The sequence below is a fragment of the Mirounga angustirostris genome, unplaced genomic scaffold (genome assembly GCF_029215605.1).
Source record: "Mirounga angustirostris isolate CCGP_5_RB_7025 unplaced genomic scaffold, mMirAng1.0.hap1 SCAF_9, whole genome shotgun sequence".
Lineage (NCBI taxonomy): Eukaryota > Metazoa > Chordata > Mammalia > Carnivora > Phocidae > Mirounga > Mirounga angustirostris.
In genome coordinates this window covers 65,666,236-65,678,414 of record NW_026991717.1, presented here as the reverse complement: position 1 = coordinate 65,678,414, position 12,179 = coordinate 65,666,236, and the positions used below count along the sequence as shown (strand labels likewise).

The 12,179-nt window shown below is 34.9% G+C and overlaps 1 long non-coding RNA gene across 1 annotated transcript in view; it reads right to left on the bottom strand.

Annotated features, from left to right (window-relative positions):
* LOC123861359 (uncharacterized) overlaps nucleotides 1-12,179 on the bottom strand; it is a 330,838-nt gene that overhangs the window by 62,440 nt on the left and 256,219 nt on the right. The window lies entirely within an intron of this gene.

The following is a 12,179-nucleotide window of genomic DNA, read 5'->3' as shown; positions in this document are numbered from 1 at the left end:
GAAATAAATCAGAGAAAGACAATATCACATAATTTCACTTACATGTGTAATCTAAAAAACAAAACAAATGAGCAAATAAACAAAAGTAGAAACAGACCCATAAATACAGAGAAAAAACTGATGGTTACCAGAGGAGAGGAGGGGGGCTACAGACAAAATGAGTTAAGGGGAGTGGGAGATAGAGGTTTCCAGTTATGGAATGAATAAGTCATAGGGATAACAGGTACAACGTAGGGAATATACGCAATGGTATTCTAATAGTGTTTTATGATGACAGATGGTAGCTACACTTGTGAGCACAGCATAATGTATTGAGTTGTTGAATAACTGTGTTGTACAGCTGAAACTAATGTAATATTATTTGTTGACTATACTTCAATTAAAAAAAATCTTCAGATAACTAATGGGTGAATAATTTAATTCCACCAAAACTGAACTATGATGTCCAGAGACCAGTGTTTGCAAGTAACACATTCATATTTTCACAAGGAGGGATTTGTGTGAAGAATAAAAGATTTTACCAGTGTACCCTGAGAAAACACAGAACATAAAATGTTAATAATGAATATTTATCTACCATAAGTTTAATGGTTTTCCCTGGAGATTTTTAATTAGCTATAGTAGTTCATAGGTTACTATGCCATTTCTTCTAAAGTGCATTAGGACTTTGTGATTATAATGGCTTCCATCATATTAGGTCACTTCCTCTGAGGCCCTGTAAAGAGCCAGATGTTCTCCTTTCACCTAGAAGACTGTTTTCTTGTGTGTAAATTCTCTGGAACTGATATACAGCCATCAACATAAAATGCTATTATCTAGATTTCCTCACTAGTCTATGACAAATATAAGCCATTTGGAAATGCTGTTACAACATCACATCTCAGGAGCATGTTACATGCCAAATTAGAAGGAAAATCTTTTGTTCCACCATAAAGGTAGACCGCACTTAATTTTCCTAGAATTTGATAGCTATTGTTTACACAGAATTTGTTCTAAGCCTATATATCAAGTGTTTTTCCTACTGGACAAGATATGGTGATACTGACAAACACTGTGTTTGATATTCTCTTTTGCAATGACAAAAAGGATACATTTTGGAATATTTTGATATGTTGTTATGATTTGTAGTCAAATCCCAGTAGCCAAATGAAATAATTAAATATACCCATTCTATGTAATTGATGTTATATAGGACTTGATCATTTCATATCAAAACTATACTTTAGTAAGAGTCTTAAGCAATATACATATTACAGGTATTGTTCCTCACACAGTATCTAAGTTCTCATAATAATACTCTGTTCCAGCTATTTCTATTACCAAAAGAATCAGGTGCTGGGGTGTAGGTGAATGGCCGTTCTTTGCAATAAATGACAAATGATGTTGTGATATTTTTAGTAAAAATATAAACATCTACTTTTTAAAGAATTGGGAGCTTGAACTCAATGATACCACAAGTTTGTATTCCAGAAGATTGAGAAAGAAAATGGATCACTTATGCTCCCAGAGCACAAAAGATAATCAACAGTTGTTGATATGGAGATCTCCTGGCCAATAATCTGATAGAGTAGTAAGTTGATTTCACATTAAAAGTATAAACTAACCTTTATTAATATTTGATGTGAGACATATCTGGCCTAAGAAGGATTTTACAGTGTTAATAACAACAACAAAAATTCCTAAGGTATAAGAAACACACTCTTAATCTACATCCTTTACCAAAAATTCAAATTTTAAATCAGAAAGACAGTTTATAAATCACTGAGTCTAATTCTCCTCTCCTCCTATTAGGCTTCCCCACTTACTTCAGTAAACTAGGTGAGGAATTTACAGTTGAGCCTGCAGAGAGAATAAATGACTTGCTTAACTATGACAGAATGGTTTGTGGCAAAGAACATGGCTGACTGGATTCAAATCCTAGCTTCATCACTGCTAGCTATGCAACTTTGAATCAATCACTTAACCTTTTATTGCCCCATGTAGCTCACCTGAAAAAATGGGAATAATAGTAGCACCTACTCACAAAATTGTTTTGATGTTTTAAATTTGCTAATCTGTGTAATGCATCTAGAATAGTGCTTGGCATACAGTAAGTGCTCAATAAGTGTTATTCTAAATTCTACCTCTGCAATGAATTAATTGTGTGCCTTTACACAACTTATTCTAAGCACTTTGTGACATTTATCATGATTTGTATTGCACAGTTGTTTACTGTTTATAGTCTTCTCTACTGGACATAATAATCCAGGATTGCAGGAAATATATGTTTTAATAATTATGATTAACTAGTAATCAAATTAATCCATTAATTAATAATGGTTAATATATTATGTGATGTCTGGCATATCTTAGGGGCTAAGAATGCTTTTTCTTATAACAGAGTGTGGGAGTTATTATAATTACAGTTCCTGATGGAATTGTTAAGAGGATTAGATGACAGAATTCAAGTAAAGCACTTAGTATCATGTTGTGAACTGAAAACAGCAAGTACTTCAATGTTTGTGTTTGTTATTGTTGCTAACACCATAAGACTAAAAACTAGACAGTAGCAGAATTGCAACTGAACTAAGATTTCCTAGCTTCCCGCTGAGTACCTTGCCAATGATACCAATTAAATATATGTAAGACAGAAAAACTCATCCTTAATATTAGAAAGTCTATCTCATAAGCTTCTTCTGCAGCTGAGGATATTGCCTGGCAACAAAATGTAAGGAAGAGATTGTAAACTGAGAGATCAAGGGCTGATCAAATCATTCCCACTTATGCTTTGCTTGGTCTCAACAGCATTATAAAACAAAAACAAATAGACTAGGTGACCACATTTTAAAGTAAGGAGATTTTACAAAAGATATTAGAATTTTTTTAAAAAGTAGAGGATGTAGGCACACAAAGCTGGAAGCCCCCCTCCCCCAGTACTGATGCAGTGGGAACGCAGAGGTGGCCCCCCTTTTCTATGGGGCACTTGCTCTTCAATTTACACGTGGCCCCTAGAGGCACTGGAGTTTGGAATTCTGATTTGGGATTAAGGTGATTTAAGGCATCTGGATATCTTTGTCGTAATCATTTTGACCCACGTAAGCAATACCTTCTTCCTTCTTTTTTCTTGCAGGAAAGACATTTCTGTTACCTTTTTCATCATTCCTCACCTTGTTCATGTTTTATACAGCATCTGATAGCAAGTGTCAAGAGAAATTTAAAATTATAGTTAATTTACTCTGGTTAAACATAAGGAAGGAAAAGCAATTACCAGAGTAAAATGATGGAATTAAAGATACTTCTTGCAACCTAGTTAGGTATTTAGTGTTTGATGAGTGCTGGAAAAGATAAATACATTTTTTGAGGAGGACTGTATCAATCTGCAATCATGAATGAAAGACTCTGAACATGATTTAGATATCAAACATATGGTTTGCAAACAAAATCAATCTTTCTCTAGGCGGTAAGAGTTAGTTGACAAGATACTGTACCTCTTTTTTGTCTCTAAATTAGAAAATGCTTTTTTAGTGGTGAATAAATATCCTGCTGACAACAGACTTTTTTTTTTTTTTTTGCTAAGGAATATGCTACAAGATAGATTGTGCTTTAGAAGAGACCACGCAGATGGTCTATAGAAAATCTTACAATCCCATACAGAGTAAATGCATTTTTCACATGAGGATAAAATGTTAATTAGTTTAGCTTAGTTACAGATTTGCTATATGCTAGAAGTGTAAATTTAATGGATTGGTGATTCAATTTGATAGATCATAAAAAATAACTATGAGCATGTTACTGGCTGTTTTGCTGACTAACCTAACATGGATGCCCTATGCATCTTTAACTCAAGTCTGGTTAAAAATTTGCCTCATTCATAAAGGAGTCCATCAAATGATCAAACATATCCAACTCATGCTAACATAGGCTATGTATATCAATCTTTCTTTAAAACTAATCATATGGCTATTTCATAATACACCTAGAAGAGGTAGTTTCAGAGCAATAGAGGGTTCTCTCTGCAACAACGTAAAATTCAGGAATGTTACTGTAATTTTGTCCTCAAAAAATTGAAGGGATATGATTTTAGGAGTGGAGTGGAGTTATTCTGCATTTCTGGTGCAGGCAGAAAAACAGGGAGGAGATACCCATCACTTCAAGAAGACACTAAAGAGGAAACTTCTGAATCAAGAACATCTTATGGTATTGAAATGTGTTATTTAGGACACTGTAAAATCTCTTCCTACGATTATGAAAGATACTAGTCTGAGATGATTAAGTGTCATTTTGCTGCAAGGCTGGAGATTAGAGCAGACTAGCTTTAGGATTATATTTCAAAAGTTCTCTCTACACCACTGAGTTTTCATGGTTGGAATTCACACTAATCAAAGCTATCACTTCCTCCTGGTCTACTTACCTCTCTCTAATTCTAACAAGCATGCATAACAATTCCACATCAACAAAGATTTAAGCAAATATAAAAACAAATAGAAAAGTGAATAAGTTCAGTGCTGATATAAATTAATTGTGTTACCTTATTTGGTCAAGTTCTATTTTCATAGCTAGTCACTGATAGTTTTATGAAATTGTTATTAAATTATTTTATAAAAGAAAACTAAAAGGTTATGACCAAAAAATATAACATCACCTTAGATAGAAATAAGTACATTTTTTATCTGTATTAACTAAGAAACACAAGAGAAAAATGGATCAAAACTATTTCTAAAAGCAAAAGCTAAGAAAATCTGATAGCCTTACTTCAATTTTTACCAAAGCTCCTACCAGTGTGTATCTTTGAACTATAAAAGAGATTTATGTTTATAATTGGTGACTAATCGGAAAGGATTTATAATAATTTAATTAAATTTAAATTTTACTTGCCATTGAAAATCCATTGTGGCCATTGTGTGCCATTTATTATTTTTACCTGATTTTTTATTATTAACCATTGTGTGGCCATTTACTTGCCATCACAAAATCCATCCTTCTCGTATTTAACAAAAGTACATAGTAAATTTAGTCAAGATAGAATGATATATTTTAAGATATTTTCTCATAGGGGCGCCTGGGTGGCTCAGTCGTTAAGCGTCTGCCTTCGGCTCAGGTCATGATCCCATGGTCCTGGGATCGAGCCCCGCATCGGGCTCCCTGCTCTGCGGGAAGCCTGCTTCTCCCTCTCCCACTCCCCCTGCTTGTGTTCCCTCTCTCGCTGTGTCTCTATCTGTCAAATAAATAAACCTTTAAAAAAAAAGATAAAATATTTTCTCATAAATTATATTCAAGGAGGTATATATGCAAGTAAGTATATCAGTGGTGTAGCAGGATAAGTATTATCTGTAGAATAGGGGATTTGTAAAATCTTTTAGAGATAAACTGAAATCCAATGCAAAAGCATCTAAGAATAGTGCCTTTTCTACCCAAAGCCTGAAGGAAATGAGGCAGATATAAATATGAACTACTAGGTATAAAAGAATTTTGTTAAGGAAGACAAACATGGGTGCCAGATGCTTAACTTACATTATTCATTTCCTCATCACAACAATCTGATGAAGGAGGTATTATGTTACACATTTTTAAAACTTGAGGTATAATTGACATACAACATTGTATTAGTTTCAGGTGTACAACATAATGATTCAACATTTGTATACACAGAAAAATGATCAGCACAATAATTCCAGTCACCATCCATCACCATAAAAAGTGACAAAAATTTTTTTCTTGTAATTAGAACCTCTAAGACCTATTCTTCCAGCAAATATGTACTACAACACCATTGACTGTAGTCGCCATGCTGCACACCACATCTTCATGGTCTATTCATTTCATAAGTGGAAGTTTGTACCTCCTGACCCCTTTCACCCACTTCTCCTACCTCAGCCCCGTCGCTGCTCACAACCAACACTCTGTTCTCCCTATCCATGAGTTTTATTTTGTTTTGTGTATTTCTTTGGCTTTTTAAGTTACACATATAAGTGAGATCATATTATATTTATCTTTCTCTGACTTATTTCACTTATCACCACACCCACAAGATTTATCCATGTTGTCACAAATGGCAAGATTTTATTCTTTTTTATGTCTGAATAGTATTCTGTTGTATATATATACCACATCTTCTTTATCCATTTATCTGTTAATGGACATTTAGGTTATTTCTATATGTTGGCTATTGTAAATAATGCTGCAATGAACATGGAGGTGCATATATCTTTTTGAATTACTGCTTTTATTTTCTTCAGGTAAATACCCAGTAGTGGAATTACTTGATCACATGGTAATTCTATTTTTCATTTTTAAAGAACCTCCATACTGTTTTCCACAATGGCTGAACCAATTTATATTCCCACCAACAGTTCATGAGGGTTCCCTTTTCTCCACATCCTCACCAACACTTGTTATTTCTTGTCTTTTTGATACTAGCCATTCTGACAGGTGTAAGGTGATATTACATTGTGGTTTTGATTTTCCTTTTCCTAATGATTAGTGATGTTGAGCATCTTTTCCTGTGCTTTTTTTTTTTGGCCATCTGTATGTCTTCTGGAAAGATGATCTTCTGCCAATTTTTTAAATCAGATTGCTTGTTTATTGGTTATTGAGTTGTATGAGTTCTTTATACATGATGGACATTAACCTCTTATTGGATATATGATTAACAAATATTTTCTCCCATTTGGTAGGTTGCCTTTTCATCTTTTTCTTTCTTAAATTTAATTAATTAATAATTAAAATTTTAATTCCAGTATAGTTAACATAGTGTTATATTAGTTTGAGGTTATAAAGTCTCCTCACTTCCTATACTTATTGTTTATATTCAGATATTTGGGGACTGGCATAGTGCAAAACTATACAGTTAGATAATTTGTTAATATTCATTTAGTCATTGATTCTTTTTCGTGTTTTTTCTCTCCCTCAGCAAACTCTCTCACCCTTTCCACCAACAAGGAGATAGGTTAATTTTCTAACCTAGGGGGTTTCTATGACAGGCCCAGGATGAGAGGGGTTTCTGGGTCTTTTGAAGTCTTTGGAAGTCCAGTGAGCCTGGACAGCACAAGGCTGACTATGGGAACCAGCTGAGAGATCACAGGTTAGACCAGCTCCCACCTTTAGCTCTGAAAGAAGGCTCTTACACCCTTCACTCCACTGTCTTGAATTCAGAAAAATCATACTCCTGTCCATACACCCAAACACCATTTGGGGGGTTTTTACAGAGAGAGAGGAAAAAGAGGGAAGAGTATGAAATTTTTTTTTATTGCTTCCATAACAAGTTACCATAAATTCAGCAATTTAAAATAACACAAATGTATTATCTCATGGTTCTGAAGTAAAAAGTCTAATACAAAGCTCACTGGACTTAAGCCAATGTCATCAGAGCTGCATTCATTTTTGGAGGCTCTAGGGGAACATCCATTTTCTTGCTCATTCAAGTTACAAGCAGAATTCAGTGCTTTGCATTTGTAGGACTGAGGTTTCCATTTCCTTTCTGGCTATAAGCTGAGAGTTGTTCCAGGATTCTAGATGCTGCCAACATTCCATGGTTCGTGGGCCTTTCCTCCATCTCCAAAGCTTTAGTGGTGGGTTTGGTCTGTTTCATGTTTTAGACCTTTCCTGCCTTTTCTTTCATCATATCTCTCTGAGTGATTTTTGTGTCTTCCTCTTCTTACTTACTTACAAGGACTTACTTTTAAAGGCCTGTATCATTTACCTTTGAGGCATCTGGATATTAGAATTTAATCTCCCTATTTTAAGATCTATAATATTAATTTTGTCTGGAAGATCCTTTTACCATGTAATATAACACAGTTATAGGTTCCGGGGATTAGGGCATGGACATTTTTGAGGACTACCTACCACCAGGGTATTTTACCTTAAAATAGCTTAAATTATTGCATAGAACTATGGTTATTATATTCTACTAAGCTTGCTTTTTCCTTATGTTGGGGGGAGGGTGGTCATGAGGAAAATTAATTATCTCTGAAAAATACAAAGTGATAGAGCCCACTTTCTCTGTGTATTTGAATGTACATCTAAATTGTGATTCCAGTACTTAAAACAGAGAAATAGTCATCAAACAGATTTATCTTGAGGACTATGGGCTGTATTTACTGCTGCTGAAAAACAATTCTAATTTGAAAAGGGCATGTTGACTTTAAAAATAAATATATAATAGGAATAATTACTTCTCACAGTACCATAAATATAGGCAGTACTGTACGATAAATCTTATTGCTATGAGACCAACCCATGCACCTCCAGCCTTAAGCAAGACAAGGGCCTTTCAGGGGTTCTGGACAATGTTTTGAGAAATAGTACTGTAGACTGATACATAACATAGAAAATCCTAAAGGGACACATTCTACTTTGATGGTTGTTATTTCAGGTCCTCCAAAGCTGGATGAGGTTTTAGGGTTGTTCTGCCTATTGATCAACTACAAGAAGAATAGCTGGCTCCACAGAATTCCTTATGACCCTGACATTTTATATTATTTGTCAGTATTTTGTCATTTAGACATCTGTTTGAACATTTCAAATAATGCAATTCCCAGACTAAGGGACCCTCTCTTCAGATCCTTTAGACTAAATCCATTAGTATTGTCATATTACTAAGACCCGATCATAAGATCCCATTTCAAATTCCAAGCAGTGAAATTAGACAAAAAGAGATAAGTCCATTAGTGATATGATGGAGATCATTTCAATGACAAGTATCCGATAGGCTCAGGAACCAAGACCTTGTCTGAGCACCCACCCAATAACCAGGGAGTAATGGGGAAGAAAGATTGGTGGAGGACTGGGGGATCCTAGTCAGTGGAGATTTTGGCATCTGGGCATAATGGCTTTGCCCCTGTGTGCACTTCTGCTTTTGGCTCTTCATCTTTGTATTTCATTTTTCTTATTGTTGTTTTACAATTGTGTACTCTCTAGGAAACTGGTCAGAATTTATAGGCATTATTGAACATTTAATCTATTTTTTTCTATTTTAATTTCTTTTTAAAAAGTTTTTATTTCAATTCCAGTTAGTTAACATACAGTGTAATATTAATTTCAGGTGTACAATACAGTGATTTAACACTCCCATACAATACCTGGTGCTCATCACAGCAAATATACTCCTTAATCCCCTTCACCTATTTTACCCATCCCCCACCCACCTCCTCTCTGATAACCATCAGTTTGTTCTTTATACTTAAGAATCTGTTTCTTTTTTTTTAAACATTTTTCTTTATTTTTTAAAATTATTTTTTATTTCTTTATTAACATATAATGTATTATTTGTTTCAGGGGTACAGGTCTGTGATTCATCAGTCTTACACAATTCACAGAGCTCACCATAGCACATACCCTCCCCAATGTCCATCACCCAGCCACCCCATCTCTCCCACCCCCCTCCATTCCAGCAACCCTCAGTTTGTTTCCTGAGATGGTTTGTCTCCCTCTCTGGTTTCGTCTTGTTTCATTTTTCCCTCCCTTCCCCTATGATCCTCTGTCTTGTTTCTCAAATTCCACATATCAGTGAGATCATATTATAATTGTCTTTCTCTGATTGACTTATTTCGCTTAGCATAATACCCTCTAGTTCCATCCATGTCATTGCAAACGGCAAGATTTCATTTTTGACAGCTGCATAATATTCCTGTGTGTGTGTGTGTGTGTGTGTGTGTGTGTGTGTGTGTGTGTGTGTACACCACATCTTCTTTATCCATTCATCTGTTGATGGACATCTAGGCTCTTTCCATAATTTGGCTATCTTGGTTCCTTTCTCTTTCTCTCTTTTTCCCTTTGCTCATTTGCTTGGTTTCTTAAATTCCACAATGAGTGAAATCAGATGGCATTTGTGTTTCCCTGACTAACTTATTCTGCTTAGTATAATACTCTCTAGATCCAACCACGTCATTGCAAATGGAAAGATTTCATTCTTTTTTGTGGTTCAGTAATATTCCATTGTATACATATACCACATCTTCTTTATCCACTCATCATTCGATGGATATGTGGGCTGCTTCCATAATTTGGCTATTGTAAATAATGCTGCTATAAACATGGGGGCACTTGTATCCTTTTGAATCAGGATTTTGGTATTCTTGGGGTAAGTACCTAGTAGTGCAACTGCTAGATTGTAAGGTGGTTCTATTTTTAATTTTGAGGAACCTCCATACTGTTTTCCAGAGTGGCTGCACCAGTTTGTATTCCCACCAACAGTGCAAGAGGATTCCCCTTTCTCCATATCCTTGCCAACACCTGCTGTTTCTTATGTTGTTGATTTTAGCCATTCTGACAGGTATGAGGTAATATCTCATGGTGGTTTTGGTTGGCATTTCCCTAATGTTGAGCATCTTTTCACATGTCTGTTGTGCATCTGTATGTCTTCTTTTGAAAGATGTCTATTCATGCCTTCTGCCCATTATTAATAGGATTATTCATTTCTTGGGTGTTGAGTTTTATAAGTTCTTTATATATTTTGGATACTAACCCTTTATCAGATATGTCATTTGCAAATATCTCCTTCTACCCCATAGGTTGCCTTTTAGTTTTGTTGATTGTTTCCTTCGTTGTGCAGAGGCTTTTTATTTTAATGAAGTCCCAATAGTTTATTTTTGCTTTTATTTCCTTTGCCTTAGGAGACATATCTAAAAAGAAGTTGCTACAGCTGATATCAAAGAGGTTACTGCCTGTGTTCTCCTCTAGGATTTGGGATGCAGCAAAAGTCATCCTAAAAGGGAAGTATCTAGCAATACAGGCCTACCTAAGAAGCAAGAAAAATATCAAATAAATAACCTAACCTTACATTTAAAAGGGCTAGGAAAAGAACAAAAAAATGAAGCCTAAAGCCAGCAGAAAGAAGGAAATAATAAAGATCAGAGCAGAAATAAGTGATATAGAAACTAAAAAAAAAAAAAACCGAAAACCAAAAAACAATAGAACAGATCAAAGAAACCAGGAGCTGGTTCTTTGAAAAAAATCAATAAAATTGATAAATTTCTAGCCAGACATCAAAAAGAAAAGAGAAAGGATCCAAATAAATAAAATCATAAATGAGAGAGGAGAAATAACAACCAACACCACAGAAATATAAACAATTATAAGAGAATATTATGAAAAACTATATGCCAACAAATTGGATAACCTGGAAGAGATGGATAAATTCCTACAAACATATAAATGACCAAAACTGAAACAGGAAGAAATAGAGAACTTTTTTTTTTGAACTTTTAACAGACCAATAACCAGCAAAGAAACTGAATCAATAATCAAAAAACTCCTCAAAAACAAAAGTCCAGAGTCAGATGGCTTCACAGATGAATTCCACCAAACATTTAAAGAAGAGTTAATAACTATTCTTCTCAAACTATTCCAAAAAACAGAAAAGGAAGGAAAACCTCAAATTCATTCTGAGACCAGCATTACCCTGATACCAAAATCAGATAAAGACACCACTAAAAAAGAGAATTGCAGGCCAATATCCCTGATGAACATGGATGCAAAAATTCTCAATAAAATATTAGCAAACCAAATCCACCAATACATTAAAAAAATCATTCACTATGATCAAGTGGGATTTATCCCACTTGAGGGGTGGCTCAATATTTGCAAATCAATCAACGTGATATACCACATTAATAAAAGAAAGGAGAAGAACCATACGATCCCCTCATTAGACGTAGAAAAAGTATTTGACAGAGTACAACATCCATTCATGATAAAATCTCTCAACAAAGTAGGTTTAGAGGGAACATATCTCAACATAATAAAGACCATATATGAAAAACCCACAGCTAACATCATCCACAATGGGGAAAAACTGAGAGCCTCTCCTCTATGGTCAGGAACAAGTCAAGGATGTCCACTCTCACCACTGTTACTGAACATTTTTTATGCTTTTATGTGTCAGAATCATATTTAAATTTCTGTGCAAAGAAAATAGACTGAACTCAGTTAAGGGAAGAGAGTAAGGTAGGAGGAAGGATTCAGGGAAAAGAGCACACAATAGCCAAAACTCTGGATGCTTTAATTACAAGCATTTTGAGCACAATGGAACTGAAACCATGAACTTAAGCCCAACTCTGTGTTACATAAACGAGGGGCAGGACCCAGTGAGTATAAGTAAAGTGAAGCAAAGGGGGAGTGATGGTGGCTAAAAACTAGGAGAAACCTTCTCACCTCAATCAAATAGAGATTTTCTTCACCCTGACAATACAGCTCCTCAG